This window comes from Stegostoma tigrinum, chromosome 38 (genome assembly GCF_030684315.1).
Source record: "Stegostoma tigrinum isolate sSteTig4 chromosome 38, sSteTig4.hap1, whole genome shotgun sequence".
Classification (NCBI taxonomy): domain Eukaryota; kingdom Metazoa; phylum Chordata; class Chondrichthyes; order Orectolobiformes; family Stegostomatidae; genus Stegostoma; species Stegostoma tigrinum.
The window spans coordinates 10,749,595-10,770,650 of record NC_081391.1 but is presented as its reverse complement, the minus strand read 5'-3'; positions in this window follow the sequence as shown (position 1 = coordinate 10,770,650).

Below are 21,056 nucleotides of genomic sequence, written 5' to 3'. Positions count from 1 at the left end.
GATGTGATGTGCATGTGGCTTTGAGGATGTGTAGTCAAAGCTGCTGTTTATTGCCAGTCATCAAGAATAAGGTTGTGATGGATAATGTTGCTGGGGTTGGAAGGTTTCAGCCATAAGGAGAAGCTGAATAGGCCGGGGCTATTTTCCCTGGAACATCGGAGGCTGAGGGGTGACCTTACAGAAGTTTCTAAAATCATGAGGGGCATTGATAGGGTAAACAGCCAATATCTTTTCCCCAGGGTAGGGGAGTCCAAAACTAGAGGGCATAGCTTTTAGGTGAGAGGGGAAAGATTTAAAAGGGACCTAAAGGGTAAATCTTTCGTGCAGAGTGTGGTGTGTGTATGGAATGAGCTGCCAGAGGAAGTGGTGGAGGCTGGTGTAATTACAACATTTAAAAGGCATATTCGAAAGGCAACTTGGTGATACCTTCCATCAGTTTACTGGTGATAGAAATTAGACTGATGGGATGAAAATTAGTTCGGTTGGATTTCTCCTGCTTTTTGAGTACAAGACTATGCCAACCTCGTGGCTGTGCTGGGACAACTCGGCTAGGGCAAGGCACAGGTTGAGCATAAGTCTCAGTCCAGCTGCCGGCATGTTGTCAGGGGCTCGTAACTTTTGCAGCATCTAATGCCTCCAGCTGTTTCAGGACATCACAAAGAGCAAATCCAATTGGCTGAAGCATAGTATCTGTGGCGCCGGTGACCTCTGGAGGAGGCTGAGGTGAGTCACCCACTCAGCACATCTGGCTGAACAGTGTTGCAAACTCTCCAGCCTTACCTTTTGCACTGAAATGCTGGGTTCCTTACCAGTAAGGATGGGGTTCTTTGTGATTTGTTCCATGAACTGATTTTTAATGCATTCTTAACACAAATGAGTATACGATGGCATCATGCTGATATCAGCATCCCAGTGACAAAGGCCAATATTCTGGAGACATGGGTTCAAATCTCTCTGAAGGAATTGGCCGAATCTGAATTCAATGAAGTGTAAAGGCTGTCTTGCTGATGTTCATGGGAACATCAGTTACATCGGTTGTTAAAAACCCATTTGGTTCACAAATGGCCTCCAGATCACTCTTAATATTTCTCCTAAAAGAGTTGCTCGTGAGCAACTCTATTCAAGGAATAATAGGGATTGACAACTCACTCCCGTAAAATAATATATAAACAAAACATTGCATTCAATTTCAGGGGCAGCACGGTGGCTCAGTGGTCAGCTCTGCTCCCTTTCACCAGGTTTGATTCCAGCCTCAGGTGACTGTCCATGCGGAGTTTGCACGTTCTCCTCGTGTCTGCGTGGGTTTCCTCTGGGTGCACAGGTCTCCTCTCACAGTCCAAAGATGCGCAGGTTGGGGTGGATTGGCCGTGCTAAATTGCCCACAGTGTTCACGGATGTGCAGGCCGGGTGGGTTAGCCATGGGAAATGCAGAGTTACAGGGATAATACAGGGGTGGATCTGTGTTGGATACTCTTCAGAGGGTTAGTGTGGACTCGATGGGCCGAGTAGACCATTTTCACACTGTCGGGATTCTGTGAGATCAATGATGGACACCATAAGAGTTAACAACATAGAATGAAGTCATTTGATCCATTGTGTCTGTGCTAGTGAGATCAAGAGAACATCTCTCTGACCTACTTTCTATGCCATAGCAGGTATCATCTCTGTCTTAACCAAACAGTTAACAAGCTCATCAATTCATGGCTAGTGGCCCATTGCTTGTTTGAGATTTCAGTGCAAAGAGTTGACAGTTGTTTTTGACTATACAGGATGACAACCAGCAGATGTAAACCCTTTCTGCTTCAATTATTGGCAAGGTCTGTTGCCATGAAATGGTATTCTGATGTCGACAATGCCACCTTTCCCATGGGTCTCAAGAATAAGCTTGACATCTGCTAATAAGAGGCTGCCAATAAGGAGGTTTTAAAATAAAACTTAGTTGGTGTCTGGTGGTGAATCGGGGGAAATACATCACTTTGAAGTTTGTGCTGTTCACGCCTGGATTAAATAAGAAAATTGAATTAGGAGGAAGCATTGGATTGTGAACACGTAACTGGGGAGTTGAATAGAAGTTGGTTTGGCACTGTGTAAGATAACTTTGAGAGTGTTCATGCTATTAAATTGTCACATATATTCACAGCCCGGATAACGAACTGGTACGGGATACAGAAATATCTCATTCTTGTGATGAGATATAATTGAAATATAGAGTTATCAGTCTTGACTAGGGACAAATTGGAGATTTCAACACTGAGGTTTAGGAACCTTTTGGTAAATATATGAAGAGATTGCTAAGTTGGGTAATTGAAAATTAGATTCAGATTCAGGTCCATGTGAGGACCGTGTCTATTTCTTTCAGTGTTTTTAAAAACTGTGGCTGAAATGGCCTTGTCAGAGATACCTATAAAAGAATAAAGAGAATGAAGAATGCAGAGATTTTCTCTCATTCCAACGGGCTTTGCTGTGGGATTTGAGCTGTTAAGCTTCTTTAAGGCATGGGCATTACCAGGACCATTCCCAGGTTAGCATCGCAGCACGTAGTTGGTGTTCTGAGAAGGCTTGCCCTTTTAAAGGTCTCTGGGGCTTCAAACCCCAGTTCAAAATCATCAGCACATCAACTGAAATTGTGGGAGAAACCATCTGGGCAAACTATGGGCTTTTGGATGAGATGTTGCATAGAGTCTAAAAGTCATGGGTACAACCAGCAGAAGAAATATTCTTACTCCACAGGTAGGATTGAGACTAGACCATGAAATTCCGCAGGTACAGTAGGGGCAGTTTGAAGGTGGTGAGGTTGATTTTGTGCAGGATAAAAATTCATTGAAACTATCGATGCCTCCAGGCATTTGTAAATTTTCCTAGCCCTTTCTCTGAAAGCTGCACAGCTGGCAGTAAAGTCAAGACAGCTTGTTGGAGTGGAGCAGAGGGAGCCATACAAATGAGAGAAATTAATTAGTCTTGACTTGGAAAAAGAAAACAACAGTTGGACTGTGCTCATTCCCCACCTCACTGAGCATAAAATGCAATGTGTGAGAGAGGCCATGTGTGCTTGTGTGTATGCATGAGCTTATGTGTCTGCCTGTATGTGTGCGTGTGTATATTGGTTTGTATGTGTTGGTCTGCATGCATGTTCTAATATGACTGTGGCATATGTGTATGTACATAAGTTAGTGTGTGCAGATATATGGGAACACCACCACCTTCAAGTTCCTCTCCAAGTCACTCACCATCTTGATTTGGAAAGCTATTGACGTTCCTTCACTGTTGTTGGGTCAAAATCCTGGAATTCCCTCCCTAATGGCATTGTGGATCAGCCCACAGCAGGTGGACTGCAGTGGTTCAAGAAGGCAGCTCACTGCCACCTTCTCAAAGGGGCAACTAGGGACGTTCTATAAATGTTGGGCCCAGCCAGAGACACCCACATCCCACAAATGAATAAATAAAAGTAAGTGTGTTAGTGTGTACAACTGTGCTTATGTGTCTGCCTGTGTGTTAATTTCTGTTTGTGAGTCAGTGTGTTTGATGTGTTTCCATGAGTGTGTGTTTGTTAGCGCTGTCTAAGATGATGGGTATAAGTACAGAGCAGGTGTTAGTAAAGACACACATCTAGGATGTAAGACAGAAACCAAAACTGAGGTCTGAGGCTGCTAATTATGTGATGTGTAATTTACTTCCTGACTCAAAGCCTGTCCTGCATCTACAAGACGCAAGACAGGAGTGTGATGGAATACTCCTTACTTGCCTGGATGAGTGCAGCCCCAGCAACACTCATGAAGCCCGACACCAATTCAGGACAGAGCAGATCTCTTGATTAGCATCCCACCTGCCAGATTAATCATTCACTCACTCCATTATCAGCATGCAATAGCAACAGTGTGTAACACTGCAGCGACTCAGCAATAGTTTCAGAGATAGTAGGAACTGCAGATACTGGAGAATCTGAGATAACAAGGTGTAGAGCTGGATGAACACAGCAGACCAAGCAGCATCAGAGGAGCAGGTAGGCTGATGTTTCAGGACTAGAACCTTCGTCAGAAAAAGGGTCTAGGCCCGAAACGTCAGATTTCCTGCTCCTCTGATGCTGCTTGGCCTGCTGTGTTCATCCAGCTCTACACCTTGCTATCTGCGACTCAGCAAGACTCCTTTAAAAGAACCTTGCCTCCCTAGAATAGAATTAGGAATGGAAAATAGATGCCATCATTGCCAGTGATGCCAGCACAACAGATGAACTCATTAAATATAAAGTGAGTGAAGTTCGTCGTAGGGAGTTTGCATTTGTACTCAAAGGCACGAGGTTCCAGGTTCCAGGCCCACTGTAGGATCTTCACGGTTGTCACCCTAAGTGCAGTACTGAAGGAATGTTGCATCTTCAGACATGCCATCTTTCTTATGAAACATTACTCAAAGGCCTCATTTACCTGCTCTGGCCGATGTAAAGATAAAATCAAAATTTGCTAATGTTATGAAGAAGGTAGAGTGCCTCATCCCTAGACCAAAATCACTCAGCAGCAGATTGACTGGTCGTGACCTCATATGGGATCTTGCTGTGCACACTTTGGCTGCTGAGCTCACTGAATGACAAAGGCAACTCCACTCTAAGATCGGGGCTTCCTGGGGATGCAGGCACTGCTAATCTATTTAATTAATAGCGGAATTTACCATTTTGACTTGGGCAAAAATTCTACAATGCAAGGATCACCGAAACTGTGACATTCAAGGGGGCAAGTAAATTATGTTCTGCAGGAGTGCTGTTCTCTTTCCATTACAGCAAAACCAACCATTTAAATTGCAATTCCGCCTGCAGCCTACTTGTAAGGTCCCACCATTTTCTGGTGCCCTCGTCACAAAACCGCGAACAATTACACAGCTCGGGAGGGAGGGTATGATGGTTTTTGCAGGTTGCAGCTCTCCTGGCTATCTTCAAGTGGAGTGGTGCCCAAATCGTCCAATGGAAAACAGTCACTAGATTTGTTTCCAGGGCAACCAGAGGGATCCACCGTTGAGAAGAGGCACCGAGAGGATCGATTGATTGAATCCTCTATTAAGCAAATGAGATTATTTTCAAAGCAGCAATTATTGCTGGAGCTGAATTACTTTTCATTTCCACTCTATCTTGCAATGGGACTCCTAAATGACGAAGTCAAATGCTATAAAGGACACCATTATGCTACACTGATACACTAAAAGGTTATTTCTTTCGCTGTCCCTAGGAAGACAATATATTACTGGTATATCGATGAGATCTCTTCATGACATGCATGGCAGGGCTGATTTCATTAAAACCCAAAGGCATAGTGAAAGAATGCTTTCTGCAATGAAAAGCTCTTTGTTGTTCATTAAACTAATGGCAAGGCGCTATAGCTCAGAAACCTTCTCTGAAATAATTTGCAACGGCCTACTACGGCAAAAGCTCATGGCTATTTTGCCCACTTGAGGGTCCAAACGTTGGGACATTTTACTGGGTTATATAGGCTGCCTCTGCTTGCATCACAGTGACATGAGTCTCTGTCACTCAATGGGTCATAGAATCCCTACAGTGTGGAAACAGGCCAATCAGCCCATTGAGTCCACACTGACTCTCCACAGAACTTTCCACCTAAACGCCACCCCTACCCTATTCCTGTAACCTTGCATTTCCCCTGGGTAACCCACCTAGCGTACACATCCCTGGACGCTAGAGGGTTATTTAGCATGGCCAATCCACCTAAACCTGCACAAGGATAGGATTCTTGGCAGCGTGGAGGAACAGAGGGATCTTGGTGTGCAGATACATAGATCCCTTAAAATGGCCACCCAAGTGGACAGGGTTGTTAAGAAAGCATATGGTGTTTTGGCTTTCATTAACAGGGGGATTGAGTTTAAGAGTCGTGAGATCTTGTTGCAGCTCTATAAAACTTTGGTTAGACCGCACTTGGAATACTGCATCCAGTTCTGGGCGCCCTATTATAGGAAAGATGTGGATGCTTTGGAGAGGGTTCAGAGGAGGTTTACCAGGATGCTGCCTGGACTGGAGGGCTTATCTTATGAAGAGAGGTTGACTGAGCTTGGTCTCTTTTCATTGGAGAAAAGGAGGAGGAGAGGGGACCTAATTGAGGTATACAAGATAATGAGAGGCATAGATAGAGTTGATAGCCAGAGACTATTTCCCAGGGCAGAAATGGCTAGCACGAGGGGTCATAGTTTTAAGCTGGTTGGTGGAAAGTATAGAGGGGATGCCAGAGGCAGGTTCTTTATGCAGAGAGTTGTGAGAGCATGGAATGCGTTGCCGGCAGCAGTTGTGGAAGCAAGGTCATTGGGGTCATTTAAGAGACTGCTGGACATGTATATGGTCACAGAAATTTGAGGGTGCATACATGAGGATCAATGGTCGGCACAACATTGTGGACTGAAGGGCCTGTTCTGTGCTGTACTGTTCTATGTTCTATGTTCTATGTTCTATCTTTAGACTGTGGGAGGAAACTGGAGCACCCGGAGGGAACCCGCGCAGACACAGTGCGAATGTGCAAACTCCACACAGACAGGTCAGCGTTTTCAGCTTGATCAGAAACTTGTTGGCTCAAGCCCACTCTGGGATATCTTGCTTATCACTGAAGGAAAGTGATAGCCCTGTGGTATTATCACCAGGACTGTTAATCCAGGGACCGAGGTAAGAGAGGCTGGATAAACTGGAGTGTAGGAGGCTGAGGGGTGACCGTATAGAGGTTTATAAAATCATGAGGGGCATGGATAATGTGAATAGCCAAGGTCTTTTCCCCAGTGTAGGGGAGTCCAAAACTGGAGGGTATAGGTTTAAGGTGAGAGGGGAAAGATTTAAAACGGACCTCAGGGACAAATTTTTCACGCAGAGAGTGGTGTGTGTATGGAATGGACTACCAGAGGAAGTGGTAGATACAATTACAAAATTTTAAAGCTATTTAGACAGGTATGTGGATTGGAAACTTTTAGAGCGACTTGGGCCAAATGCAGGCAAACAGGGCTAGCTCAATTTAGAAAATCTGGTTGGCATGGGCAAGTTGATCTGACGGGTCTGTTTCTGTGTTGTATGACTCTATATTCCAGGGATGTGGGTTTGAATCCCACCAATACGGATGGTGGATGGTGGAATTTGAATTCAGTAAAACAAAATGTGAAATTAAGCATCTAATGATGACCATGAATCTATGGTTGATTATCAGGGAAAACCGATCTGTTTCACTAATGTCCTTTAGGGATGGAAACTGCCATCCTTACCTGGTCTGCTCTACATGTGACTCCAGGCCCACAGCAGAGTGGTTAACTCTTAACAATTAGGGATGGGAACCTGGCACATCCAACAATGTCTATGTCCAGTGAATGAGTAAAACTGAACACAAAATGTACTAAACCCAAGACTGAAATAATAACATTTCAGAACAATTTTGAATTGAAGAAAGGCTTGTATTTATACAGAGCCTTTTGTAAACTCAGATTGTCCCAATGCACTTCTCAGTGCTTTTGAAATACTGAAGTATCTTTGAAGTTTAACCATTGTTGTAAGGCAGAAAATGTAGATGACAATCTGCATAAAGAAAAGTCCTACCAACAGCAATGAGATCCTGTCCTGATTGTCTGACTTTGTAAGTTGAGGATTAAATATTCATCATTATACTGAGAGGAATTTGTTAACTCTTCTTCATGAGATGGAATGTTGCTCATCCTCTCGGGAGACCTTTTAGATCTAGGATAGAGGTTTTCACAGTACAACATCCCTGGCGAATGACAATCAGTGAGTGAACGGCAGACAATTTCCCACTTTTGAGGTGGAGATCAGGCATCAGGACATCTAGTAACATCATAATCTGCCTCCTGGCAGGCTGTGCCCACCATCCAATCTTGCCCTCTGGAGTTAGGCCAGCTGGAATTAATGCTGGTGCCCCCCAATGCAGATGGAGCCAAGTGAAAGCTAAAGCATATAGGTTTGAAAGCCTGCTCCCATTCCTTGGGCTGTTGGTGCAGTTCTGTAGATGAATTTGTGACGGATCAATTCTAACCTACCACTCACTCCTATTTACCTAACAACACCCTCATCCTCATGCCCTCATAGCCATCTGTTCCCTATCATCTCCAGATCCTCTCTTGCCCTCTGTAATGCTTCACCTTTTACTCACCATTAACAGAATTCCTGATCCCTAAGATAACATTGAACATTATTTGACATGCTCATAAAACTTTCAATATCAAAGTACAGGGATTTAAAAAAACACCCAGATGCAGGATCCTCTTCAGTAGATATAAAAGATGAGTAATTCAAAAACATAAACCTACCATGCGGTGATGCAGCTATCAAAATAACAGTTCCATTAACAGCTGTGTCAACAATCCTTGTTGAGTTGAATCCATTAGTAGGTTTAAGCCCTCAACCAAGCATGCACGATTACACATATTGAATAGCCATATCAACAATCATTGCTGAGCTGTCTCCATTAGTAGGGCTTTGAACTTAGACAAGCGTTCATACAGAATCGTGTTGCTCTGTTGTATTTTTACAAAACTAAATCCTTCATAAAAACAAAGCTCTTTCTAAAATAAAATATGTGAAGCCAAAAAAGAGCTCATCTATCTGCTTAAGCTTAAAAACAGCAGAACAGATATCTGTGACACGGAGATGTACAGCACAGAAATAGACTCCTCAGCCCAATTCATTATTGTTGACCAGATATCCTAAATCAATCTAGTCCCATTTGCCAGCATTTGATTTGACATTCAATGAAAAATTAATAACTATTACAGTCACATTCTAATTTCACTATTGTTCAATGCAAGAAGAGTGCTTTATCCACTGGAAAATGTATTCTAACGCTGCTTCTGAACGCTTCGTCATTTTCACATTGTTGGTCCAAATTAATGTCAATTACTTTTTAAGAATATAGCCAATTCATCACAATCATTACATTTAAATAACATAGGGCAGAATTTTACATCATCTAGCAAATTTGAAAATAGGATGTCTAGATAAAATTCCTAGACAGCCTTACCAATGCCTCATACATGCCCAGATCCAGTCCAGCCCTGGCTACTGCTGCTACTGATAATAATCAGAGGAGGAAGTATTATCTCTAGCAGATGAACCATTAAATGCCAATGGATCAGTCAGTATCAGTAAAGAAGAGCTGATTCTTTGAATGGTGAGGCTTCACCTTCCCAAAAATGTCTGCCCTTGTTTAATGTTTCACACAGCAATACCTTCACAATATGTGAAGCTCTTAGCTCAATTTGAATCTACCTGCTCTCTACTCCAGGCTGGTTGACCACACCTCATGAGACCCACATGCCCTTCAGAAGCTGCTATGACTGTGGAGGTAATGGGTGAGGGATCTGAGCTACCTACTTCTGCAGTGATGCCAGGAAGATTGGGAGCAGTGCTCGCATGTAACCTGCTTTGATTCCTCTACCATCTAAAGATACTTTTTTGAGAATTCTTTCATGGACTATGGGCATCACTGGCAAGGCCAGCATTTCTTGCCCATCCCCATTTACCTTTGGCTGTTTGGCATCTCAGAGCACAGTTCAGAGATACCCACATTTCCATGGGATTTGTCATCATGTGTGATTCAGTCTGGGTAAGGATGGAAAATTCACACGCCCCCTCCCCCCAGAGAATTTTAATGAACTAGATAGATTTTTACAACAATGGATAACAGTTTCACCTTCACCGAGACTTTTATAGGAATTTTTGAATCCATCTGATCATAAATGCTGCTACACACCTTGGGAGCAGGTCAGGCTTGCACCCAGGTCTCCTGGTTCAGAGGCAGTTACACTACCACTGCACCGCAAGGGGCCACCATTATATTCCATCTTTATTAATTTCACTAACATTTTATCAGTTGTCCCAGTGGGATTTGAACCCATGGGTCCAAAGCATTAGGTTGAGTCTCTGGGTTGCTAGCCCATTACCTCCATGCTGCCGTTACCCCTAATGGGGAGACTGGTGGATTTCCACAGGACCTCACTCACGAGATTACAATCATAAGTAGAAAATAACCAGGAAAGCTAATGGAATGTTGGCTTTTATATCTCAAGGACTGGAGTACAAGGATGTAGAAGTTATGCTGCAGCTGTACAAAATCCTGGTTAGACCCCACTTAGAGCACTGTGAGCAGATCTAGGCACCAAACTTTAGGAAGGAGTACAGTATAGGTTTACAAGGAAGGTATTTGCATTCACTGGGAGTAAGAGGGGAGATTAGTTGAGAACAAAAGCTCTATTTCCGTGCTGTACATCTCTATGACTCTACAATGAGCTGCCAGAGGAAGTGGTGGAGGTATCTGGATGGATACATGAGTAGGAAGGGTTTAGAGGGATAAGGTCCAAATGCTGGCAAATGGGACTCGATTAAATTCGGGTATCTGGTGGCATGGATACATTGAACTGAATGATCTGTTTCCAAAACATTTGCCTCACATTGTCTGGGCAGTATTTAACTGGGGAAGGAAGACGTGGCAAGAAAGGACTAAGCCAATGATCTCGTTCATTCTGATTCAATCTATGTGATGCAGTTTTGGGAAATATGAAAAAAACATCACATATGATAATAAGGGCCTGTTCACACAGGAAAATCAATAAAACACTTGACCTTTATCAGAATTCTCTGATCAACACAGATTGAGTGCAGACAAAAACACAGATGTATAATTCAAAAACACCTTTTATGCCCTCTGAATATACTTCACAGCCAGTGAAATCTATTTGAAGTGTAGTCAACGGTGTAAAGCATGGACAACATTTTCATGTTTACAAGAGAATATTTATTGGCTAGATGCTTGAGTGGTGCTTGTAGAATAAAGGGTTTTTTTTTGTTTGTCATGGAGATAACTATTATGCTGAAACAATGTTTTACGCTGTCACTTTGGAGCGTAGGTACATTGATAGCTGGTGGTTGGTGCAGTTTGATGACACTAATCTTCCTTTCTCTGCTGAATCTAATGGCCTAAGTATCAATGGGATTGGGAAAACCACTAAAGAGTCTTAACAAGAAGAGGCATTTGTCTTAACTAATAAGGTACTGTATTACATGATAGGCATACCTACAACTTATATTAACTATTCATGCATATGGACAACCATCAGGAGCCAGGCATGTCCTGGTATAAAGTCATAGAGGTGTGCAGCAGGGAAACAAACCTTTCGGACCAACTTGTCCATGCCGACCAGATATCCTTCCCAAGGCATGATGCCAAAATCTGCTCACAGTGCTCCAGTTGGAGTCTAACCAAGGTTTTGTATAACTGCAGCATAACTTCTGTTTCCTTACATTCCACCATTCCATTAGCTTTCATGAATATTTTCTACTTATTATTGCAATCTTGTGTCTGAGGTCTTGATGGAGAGGAGGATTCTGGGTAATTCAAGATGGTGGAAGGGTAACCATTTTGGCTGTACAAAATGCTCCTTTTTTGAGGTATTTTTAGTGTTGGAGTTGATTTTTTCAAATTCTAGGAGCAGTAATTACTGTTTTATAAGCTGTTGCATTATTTTGTAACTTTAGCAAAAAAAAGGGATCAAAAAATGGCACTTTAGCAAAGGAGGAAGAGAAACACAGGGAGTGATCATATGGGAAGTGATTCAAATGGAAAGAAACTTAGAGTGCTCTTTCGCCCAGCAGTGAATCTGCACAACTGCCACCTCTGCTGTTTGATTTCACATAACGCTGGACATTGGAGTTCATCCAAGAAAAATTAACAAACCGCAAAATTCAGAGCTGACCTTGGACAAATCTGTATGGGAGAGCTCACTGCAGGGAAGCAGCTAAGTGGCTTTTTACCTAAGGGAGAGCAGTTTTAATGCAGAGGGTGGTGCATGTATGGAACAAGCTGCCAGAGAAAGTGGTGGAGGCTGGTACAATTGCAACATTTAAAAGGCACCTGGATGGGTGTATCAATGGGTTCAGAGACAGTAAGAACTGCAGATGCTGGAGAATCTGACATAGCAAGGTGTAGAGCTGGATGAACACAGCACGCCAAGCAGCATCAGAGGAGCAGGAAGGCTGACATTTCAGGCCTAGACTCTTCTTCAGAAAATTGGGTCTAGTCCCAAAATGTCAGCCTTCCTGCTCCTCTGATGCTGCTTGGCCTGCTGAGTTCAAGCAGCTCTACACCTTGTTATCTTGGGTACATCAATGGGAAGGGTTGAGAGGGATATGGGCCAAATGCTGGGAAATAGGACTAGATTTATTTCAGAAATCTGGTTGGCGTGGACGAGTTGTATTGATGGGTCTGTTTCCGTGCTGTACATCCCTATAACTCTATCACCCTATGACTCTATTAGAAAAATTAGGCCTCATTTCTTTAGAATTTAGAACATTAAATGGTGATCTGATTGAAGTCTTTAAGATATTAAGAGGTTAAAGCAAGATAGATAAAGATAAGCCATTTCCAGACAGAGTCTAACAATTAGGGTCAGACTGTTCGGGAGAGATGCTAGGAAGCACTTTGGCACACAAAGGGTAGTAGATGTTTGGAACTCTTTTCCACAAACAGCAGGATTGGTTATTAATTGTAAACCTGTGATACATAAATATTTGTTCAGTGAAAGGTGTTAAAGGTTTTGGCCAAAGATAGATGTATAGAGTTAAGCTGCAGATCAACCATGATCTCATTGAATGGTGGAACAGGATGGAGGAGCTGAATGGCCTACTCCTATTCCTATGTTTCTGTTTCTCTACCCAGAAACTGTGAGATAAAGGTTCAGATCAGGTTGGAACTCATGCAATTGGATCACTGGCCCTCGCTGGAACATTACCTTATATAACGTTCACTGATATCGCAATGTAGTGAATCACCTTTGATCACTTGACACTCCTCTGTCGTAGCAGTTCAAGAAGGCAGTTCATCACCACTTACTCGAGGGTAATTAGGGACGGGCAATAAGTGCTGGCCCAGCCAACACCTGCCAAGTGCCATGAGCAAATAAAACAAAAACCTGAGTTGCAAGCTTTCAAGACCCAACCATAAAGTCAAACTTCAGTCCCATGTCTGCATCTATCAGTACAGAGCTTGCTGAATACAGCATTAACATGAAATGCCTACTGGAAACATGAAAGGAGTATTTGTTCTGGAAACAATGTTTCCATAACTCAATGGCATTTTGAAGTCTTCACTTGTTCTTTTTGAATGGGAACATCATTAGCTTTCCTCTGTGGAGCAAGGAAGCCCATTATTAGCATGGGCTGCAGTCAATCTGTGTGAGTTATAGCACTAAGGACGCACGCTTTTGTTTATAGGAAGTGTTGATTGCTTATTATAAAGGCTTCCTGCCAGGACCATAAGTAACAAGCGCGAGGAAAAGGTAACTTTAATTGCTCAGCCTCTTCCTTCTTTCGTTGTTCCTCATTATTCACCAGCTGAATTGAACTGTTATTGATCAGCTCATAGTTAGCTACATCCTGTGTTGGTATAGTGCCTTGAACATAATAAAGTCCCCCCTGAGCCTTACGCAGGAGCATTAGCAAACAAATTACAACACTGAATCACAGAAGAAAATAGCGGGTTAAAATGAGCAGACGCTTTAAGGAGGAGGGCAAGCTTGAGAAAGACAGGGAGGTTTCTGGGAAGGAATTCCTGAGGTTGTGGCGAAGGTATGGCCATACTACTTATTAGATTCCCTAAAGTGTGGAAACTGGCCCTTCGGTCCAACAAGCCCATACCGCCCCTTGGAGCATTCTACCCAGACCCATCCCCCTATAACCCACACACCCCTGAACACTACAGGCAATTTTAGCATGGCCAATCCGCCTAGCCTGCACATCTTTGAACTGTGGGAGGAAACCCATGCAGACACGGGGAGAATGTGCAAACTCCACACAGACAGTCACCCGAGGGTGGGGATCGACCCCAGGTCCCTGGCACTGTGAGGCTGCAGTGCTAACCACTGAGCCACCGTGCCCACTATGAGCAGAGTGATTAAAATTGGAGCTGTACAAGAGCCAGAATTAGAGAACTATGGATATCTTGTTGGATGTGGCAGTGGAGGAAATGACAGAGATAGGGAGGGGTCGGGCTCTGGTGGGATTTGTAAACAATAATGAGAATATTGAAAATCAACCAATATAGGTCAAAGGGCATCGGGAAAGGGACTTGGTGCAAAATCTGGCAAAGGCAAGAGTTGTTTTGAATGCCCTCAAGACGTTTCAGTGTAGGAATATTTAATAAAAACCGAAAGAATGGAGGCCGCTGTAAACCAGAAACAAAAACAGAATTTGCTGGAAAAGCTCAGCAGATCTGGCAGCATCTGTGAAGAAAAATCAGAGATAAATTTTCGGGTCAAGTGACCCATCCTCAGAACTCAAAACTGTCCCGAAACGTTAACTCTGTTTTCTATCCACGGATACTGCCAGACCTGCTGAGCGTTTCCAGCAATTTCTGTTTTTGTTTGTGTAGAAATAGTTAAGTCTAGATGAACCAAGGGGACGGCTGAGGGACTCAACAGCAGCTGAGCTAAGATGGGGTAGATGCAGTTGCAGAGGTAAAAATAATGATGGCTCGGTTGGGAAGTCAGAACCTTATCTTGGATTCAAATACATTTCCAAATTCTTGATCAGATCTGCTTAACCTCAGTCTGTTGCCAAGGTGAGGGGTGGAATCGGTTGCTAGGTAATGGAGTAAGCAACTATTAATTAACAGTTCATATCACATCTGCTTGGAAACATCTACACAGGAATGTCATTGTATGGTGCAAACTAGGGGACAATGTTGGCTAAGGGATAGGATGTAGCAAGTGTTGATAAAGAGCTGACTTGAGAGAAATGCAGAGGGAAGTGAATGTCCCAGGGCTCAGGGTTGGCACCATTTCTTTTCTCGTTTTGAGTAGATGTTATGGGAGTGGCCTTAGGGAATATCATGCTAAACTTTGCAGGTGACACAAAACTTAGTAACGCAATAGTAACAAAGAAAGGTGCAAACATCAGGAGAGCAATAAGGTAACAAGGAGTAGAGTTGGATGAACACAGCAGGCCAACATTTTGGGCCTAGACCATTCATCGGAAATTATTTCTGAAGAAGGGTCTAGGCCTGAAAAGTCAGCCTTCCTGCTCCCCTGATGCTGCTTGGCCTGCTGTGTTCATCCAGTTCTACACCTTGTTACCTCAGATTCTCCAGCATCTGCAGTTCCTACTATCTCAGGAGAGCAATGACAGTTTAATGAGATGATCGATGTAGTATAACGTGAATCAGTTTGGAAGCAGATCATTTGACCCATCAAGTCCATGCCAACCCTCTGAAGAGGATCCTGCCCAGACACTCACCCCCGACCCTGTATTTCCCATGGCTAACCCACCTGGCCTGCACATCCCTTGACACTATGGGGCAGTTCAGCACAGCCAATCCACCTAAGCTGCATGTCTTTGGACAGTGGGAGGAAACCGGAGCACCACAAGGAAACTTGCACAGACATGGGGAGAGCATGCAATCTCCACACAGATAGTCACATGAGGCTGGAAACAAACCTGGGTTCCTGGTGCTATGAAGCAGCAGAGCTAACCACTGAACCACTGTGCCATCCCAGCTGAAGGAGTGCAATTTGGGAGGAACAACATGGACAGGTGGTGTGCTCCAAGTTTTGAAAGAATTAAAGCACAAGATGGGGCGAGTGAGTTGGGAGGCAAAGTCAAACATATGGAAAGGTGGCAGGGCATAAAGTTGTCAGGGCATGCAATACTTGACTTTGGAAAGAGAGGCATCAAATACAAAAACAAGAAATTCATTCAAAACCTTGCCAAATCTCTGCTTAGCTTTTGTTTGAGCACTGTGTTTAATTTGGAGTGGTGTACACATGAGGAAAGATTTCAAGGCTTTTTGGGTAATGCAAAGGAAAGTTATTGGGGCGGGGGTGATTATGAGAAGTGAATTCACTTATAAGATAGAAGACGCTGTGACTGCTCCCATTGGAGCAGAGAAGGTAAGGTCTGAAAACCTGTGGACTCAGCTTTCCAGAGTAACTTTGCAATGGCAATTACTCAATTGAGGAGGACAGTGTTAGTGGTATTTGGGGAAAAAAGCAGCTCGGCAGCAGGTCTGAATTGAACAAGTCTTTAATTGCTGGTGCAAGCAAAGTGGGCTGAAAGGCTTTCTTCTGCACTATAAGGCTCTTTGAGAGGACTCTTAAATCCTGAACATGGATACATTTTAGTTTGGGTGCACTGTGAATATTGTTTGCTAAGAAAATATTGAAGCTGAAGCTACACAGCATGAAAAGCCAGAGGCAGAGGAGTTCAACCGAGCTGAAACTATTTCGCAGGCCAGATGTGCTGTCGGTTCATATCTGTAGCAGCCTGTAGTTGCTTGTGTAATCATCCTTTCCTTGTTTTTATTCTAAACATATCTGTGGAATAAAGTCTGTTGCTCATATTGTCTCCCTGAGTCAACCAGAGGTGCAGTGTTTCAAAGAGCGGCCATCCCTGTTTGCCAGACATGAAGGAAAGAACTATTTTTGATCATTTTGTTAATTGTTTTAATTGCACTGAGTGATCTCTTTCGGCTCTGGGTATCAGATGCAGCTCAGTCGGGTGCTGTGCAGCCCCAGAGTCAGGTGATTGAGGGTTCAAGTCCCTTACTGGAGCTCTGAATAACGAAGCCCAAACTGGCACTCTCCGTGCCAGCACCAAGGGAGTGCCATGTTGTCAGAGGTGCTGACTTTCAGGCGTGATATCAATTTAGGGAAGGCAATATCCCAGTGTCATTATCACTCGAATATTAATCCAGACAACCAGGTAAGGTTCCAAATTCAGTGATGGTGGAATTTGAATTTAGAGTCATAGAGTTGTAGTCCACGGAAGCAGGCCCTTCTGTCCAACTCATCCATGCTGAGCAGGTGTCCTGAACTGATCTTGTCCCAATTGCCAGCATTTGGCCCATATCCCTCTAAGCCCTTCCTGTTGATGTACCCATCCAGTTGCCTTTTAAATGTTGTAACTGTGCCAGTCTCCACCACTTTGGCAGCTCATTCCATACACGCACCAGTAACTGTGTGAAAAGTTGCCACTTGTGTCCTTTTAAAACATTTCACCCTTCAATTTAATGTTTGATAAAAAAAATCTGGAATTGAGCGCTTGATGATTCCAGTCAGCGGGCCCCAGAGGGGGTCATCTCTGCCAACTGCTGGCCCGTCTTCCCTGGTTATGTTTCTGCCCGGCTGTCATTGGAGAAGGAGCAAGCAGTGCCCATCAACGTTTTAGAGAGAGGAGGGCACCTCAGGGGATAGAATGATAATGGGAACTGCCGATGCTGGAGAATCCAAGATAACAAAGTGTGGAGCTGGATGAACACAGCAGGCCAAGCAGCATCTCGGGAGCACAAAAGCTGACGTTTTGGGCCTAGACCCTTCATCAGAGAGGGCCTAGGCCCGAAACGTCAGCTTTTGTGCTCCCGAGATGCTGCTTGGTCTGCTGTGCTCATCCAGCTCCACACTTTGTATTCAGGGGATACAAAGGTTTATTTCCCTCTCCAACTCCATTTTGACTTAGCTCCTTCCTGCTCTGACTAACCACCAACTCCTCACCTTTGAAAGTTTGCATTACCCATACCTATGGGCACAGTTTGGAAACACTCAGTTGGCTACATGAATGTTTTACTGATGATGGGGGGTTGCTTGTTGGAAAAAAAATTGCAAACAAAAAAGTGAAAGTGATTTTGGTGGTGCCAAGGTGTTCAGTCGTGTGTGATAAATAGAAAAGGCAAACAAAAAAAAGAGTCCAATGATGACCATGAAACTATTGTTAGGGGAACCCGCCTGGTTCACTAATGGTCTTTGGGAAAGAAAAGCTGGAATTAGGAGCCCTATGGTGACCATGAAAATTAATTGTCAATTGTTGGAAAAGCCCATCTGGCTCATTAATGCCCTTTAGGGGATGAAACTGCCATCCTTACCTGGTCTGTCCTACATGTGACTCCAGACCCACAGCAATGTGGTTGACTCTCAACTGCCCTCTGGGCAATTAGGGATAGGCAATAAATGCTGAAACAGTCACCGATACCCGCATCCTGTGAATGAATTAAACACAATTCAGCTTTGTCTACTCCCTTAGATGGAAGCTAAAGGTCACATGGCCATAATTTTGATTTCATTCAGAGATAGTAGGAACTGCCGATGCTGGAGTCAGAGATAACCAGGTTTAGAGCTGGATGAACACAGAAATTTCTAAAGAAGGGTCCAGACCCAAAACATCAGCTTTCCTGCTCTTCTGATGTTGCCTGGCCTGCTATGCTCATCCAACTCTACACCTTGTTATCTCATCATTTTGATTTGTTTTGATTTATTTTTATCACACGTACCTAGCTACAGGGACAAGTTCTGTTTTGCATACAATACAGGCAGATCATACCATGCAAAGATCGTAGGGTGATAGAACAGAGCGAGGAATGCAAAGTTACTCAGAGAAGGTGGACATAAAGCAAAGTCAACATTAGATTTGAAATTTGAGAGGTCCATTCAGAACTTTAATAACACCTTGGAAGAAGCTGTTTTTGAATCTGTTGGTACGGGTGTTTAAATTTTTGTACCTTCTGCCTGATGGAAGAGGTTGGAAAAGATTATAACTGGGATGGGAGGGGTCTTTGATGATGTTGGCTGCCTTTCCATGCAATGGAAAGTGTAGAATTTGAAGAAGGTGCCCCCAGGGTTCTGCCTAACATCATGTAAAGACAGGGGTTTACCTGCTTATGACTGCTTTATGGGACGTTGCTGTGATTAAAGGCCCCCGTGACCTACTTTAAGCAGTCAATGCACTTTAAAAGCATCCCACAGGCTGTCAAGCACCTTGGAACACCCTTAGGTCACGAAAGGTTCTATATCATGCAAATCTTTCTTGCTTCCTTCAAAGCATTGATTCTTCAGTTGCCAATAGGTATTGATGAGGACATTGATTGCACTCAGCAGCATTAATACACAAGATCTTTCACACTGCTAGACTGACCACGTTAGTTTCATAAATAACCAAAACTAATCACCAGCAGCTTCTATAGCCACTGCCCATGGATGTCTAGTGTAATTGACTGCCAACAGTGAGTTACAAGGCTGCCATTCAATCAGACTAATCTCATCATGTCGCAGTCAATGGAAGTCAATTTTAAGCACTTGATGAATCTCAGGCGTACCTTGGGCTCACAATAAAGTCATGAATTCACTGCCCGCTCGCATTTGGAGGCAAAGCTTGTAACAATTTGATGAGAGTCAGAATACCAAGTCTCCTCAGGCGCCCTGAGTGTTGGACAGTATCAAACTCTCAGACAGGATGCTGGTATCCCTTTGACAGATAAGGGCTGAAATTCCAGTGTAAACTAACGAACTTTTGTGAACTATTACAGAGTCATGGCCCCTTAGAATTTTTGTGCCCTCTGGTTCCAGCTCCACGCAGCTTTTATTTATTCATTCATGGGAAGTGGGCATTACAGGCTGGGCTGTTTGGAAGAAGAGTTATGCTGGTGTCGAAATGTTAACTTGGCTTCTGTTTCCACAGATGTTGCCAGACCTGTTGAGTTTCTCCAGCATTCCCTACATTTGTTTCGGGCCAGCACTTTTTGTCTTAATTTGATGCTTTCCTATTTTTTGGTCATCAGTGTGAGAATGACGTGTGCCTAAGTCAGACGAGGATAAGTCCCCCAGTGAAACATTCCCAGGATATTAGGAGATCCCTTTAGAGGAGAAGTGCTCTCTACTGCTCACTGGTATTTTGTTTTGTACCCGATGAGATTAAAGTTGTGTTAATGGATCTAGTGCGATAGATTGTGTCAGATTAATACAGCACCTTCTAAATTCAAGACCCACTTCCATTTAGAAAGACAAGGGCATTAGACACAGGGGAACATCACTCCCCTCCAAGCCACTCACCATCCTGACCTGGAAGTATATTGTCATTCCTTCACTGTTGTTGGATCAAAGTCCTGGAAATCTTTACTTAATAGCACAGGGATGGGCTTACACCCCAAGGACGATCAGGAGTTCAAGGACACAACTTATCACCACTGGGCTTTTAGAGATGGGCAATAAATGCTGACCAAGCCAACATAATAACTGATGTGTTTCTCAGCTGCATTCTCCTGCCTTCTCCCCATAAACTTTGATGTTCTTACCAATCAAGAGCCTATCTATCTCTTTCTTACAGACACTCAATGACTTGGCCTCCACCGCAGCAAGGAGTCCCACAGATTCACCATCCTCTGGCTGAAGAAATTCTTCCTCATCTCAGTTCCAAAGGGTTGTCCCTTCACTCTGAGGCTGTGCCTTCATGTCCTGGTCAGTCCAACTAGTGGAAATACTGTCTCCACATCCCCTCTATCCATTCAGTATTCTGTAAGTTTCAATCAAATCCCACACACCCCCTTCCTTCTAAACTCCATCAAGTACAAATCCAGAGTCCTCAAGCTCCTCATATAACACGCCCCTCATTCCCGGATTGTCCTTGTAAACCTTCCAATGCCAACACATCCTTCCTTAGACCCGGAGCCCAAAACTGCTCACAATATTCAAAATGCACTCTGGCCAGAACCTTACGCAGCCTCAGCAGTATATCTCTGCTCTTGTATTCTAGCCTTCTTGAAATGAATGTTCACGTTGCATTTGCCATCCGAACTGCCAACTGAACCTGCAAGTTAGGCTTAAGGGAATCTTGAACTAGAACTCCCCAGTCACTTCTTGCTTTGGATTTCCGAAACCTTTCCCCATTTAGAAAATAATCTGTGCCCCTATTCTTTCTTCCAATGTGCATACACTCACTCTTTCCCACGTTGTATTCCATTTCCCATTTCTTCCCTACTCTTCAAGCCTGTCCAATTCCGTCTGCAGCCTACCCACTTCCATCCCCTCCACCAATCCTTACATCATCTACAATGTTAGCAACAATGCCCCCTTTGTCCAGTCATTAACACCTAACGTGAATAGTTGTGATCCCAGCCCTGACCCCCACAGAACTCCACTAGTCACCAGCTGCCATCCTGAAAAAGACCCCTTTATCCCAACTCTCTACCTTCTGCCAGTCAGCCAACCCTCTACCCGTGCTAATGCCTTGCCCCGATACCCTGGCATCTTATGTGGCAGCCTTGTGTGTG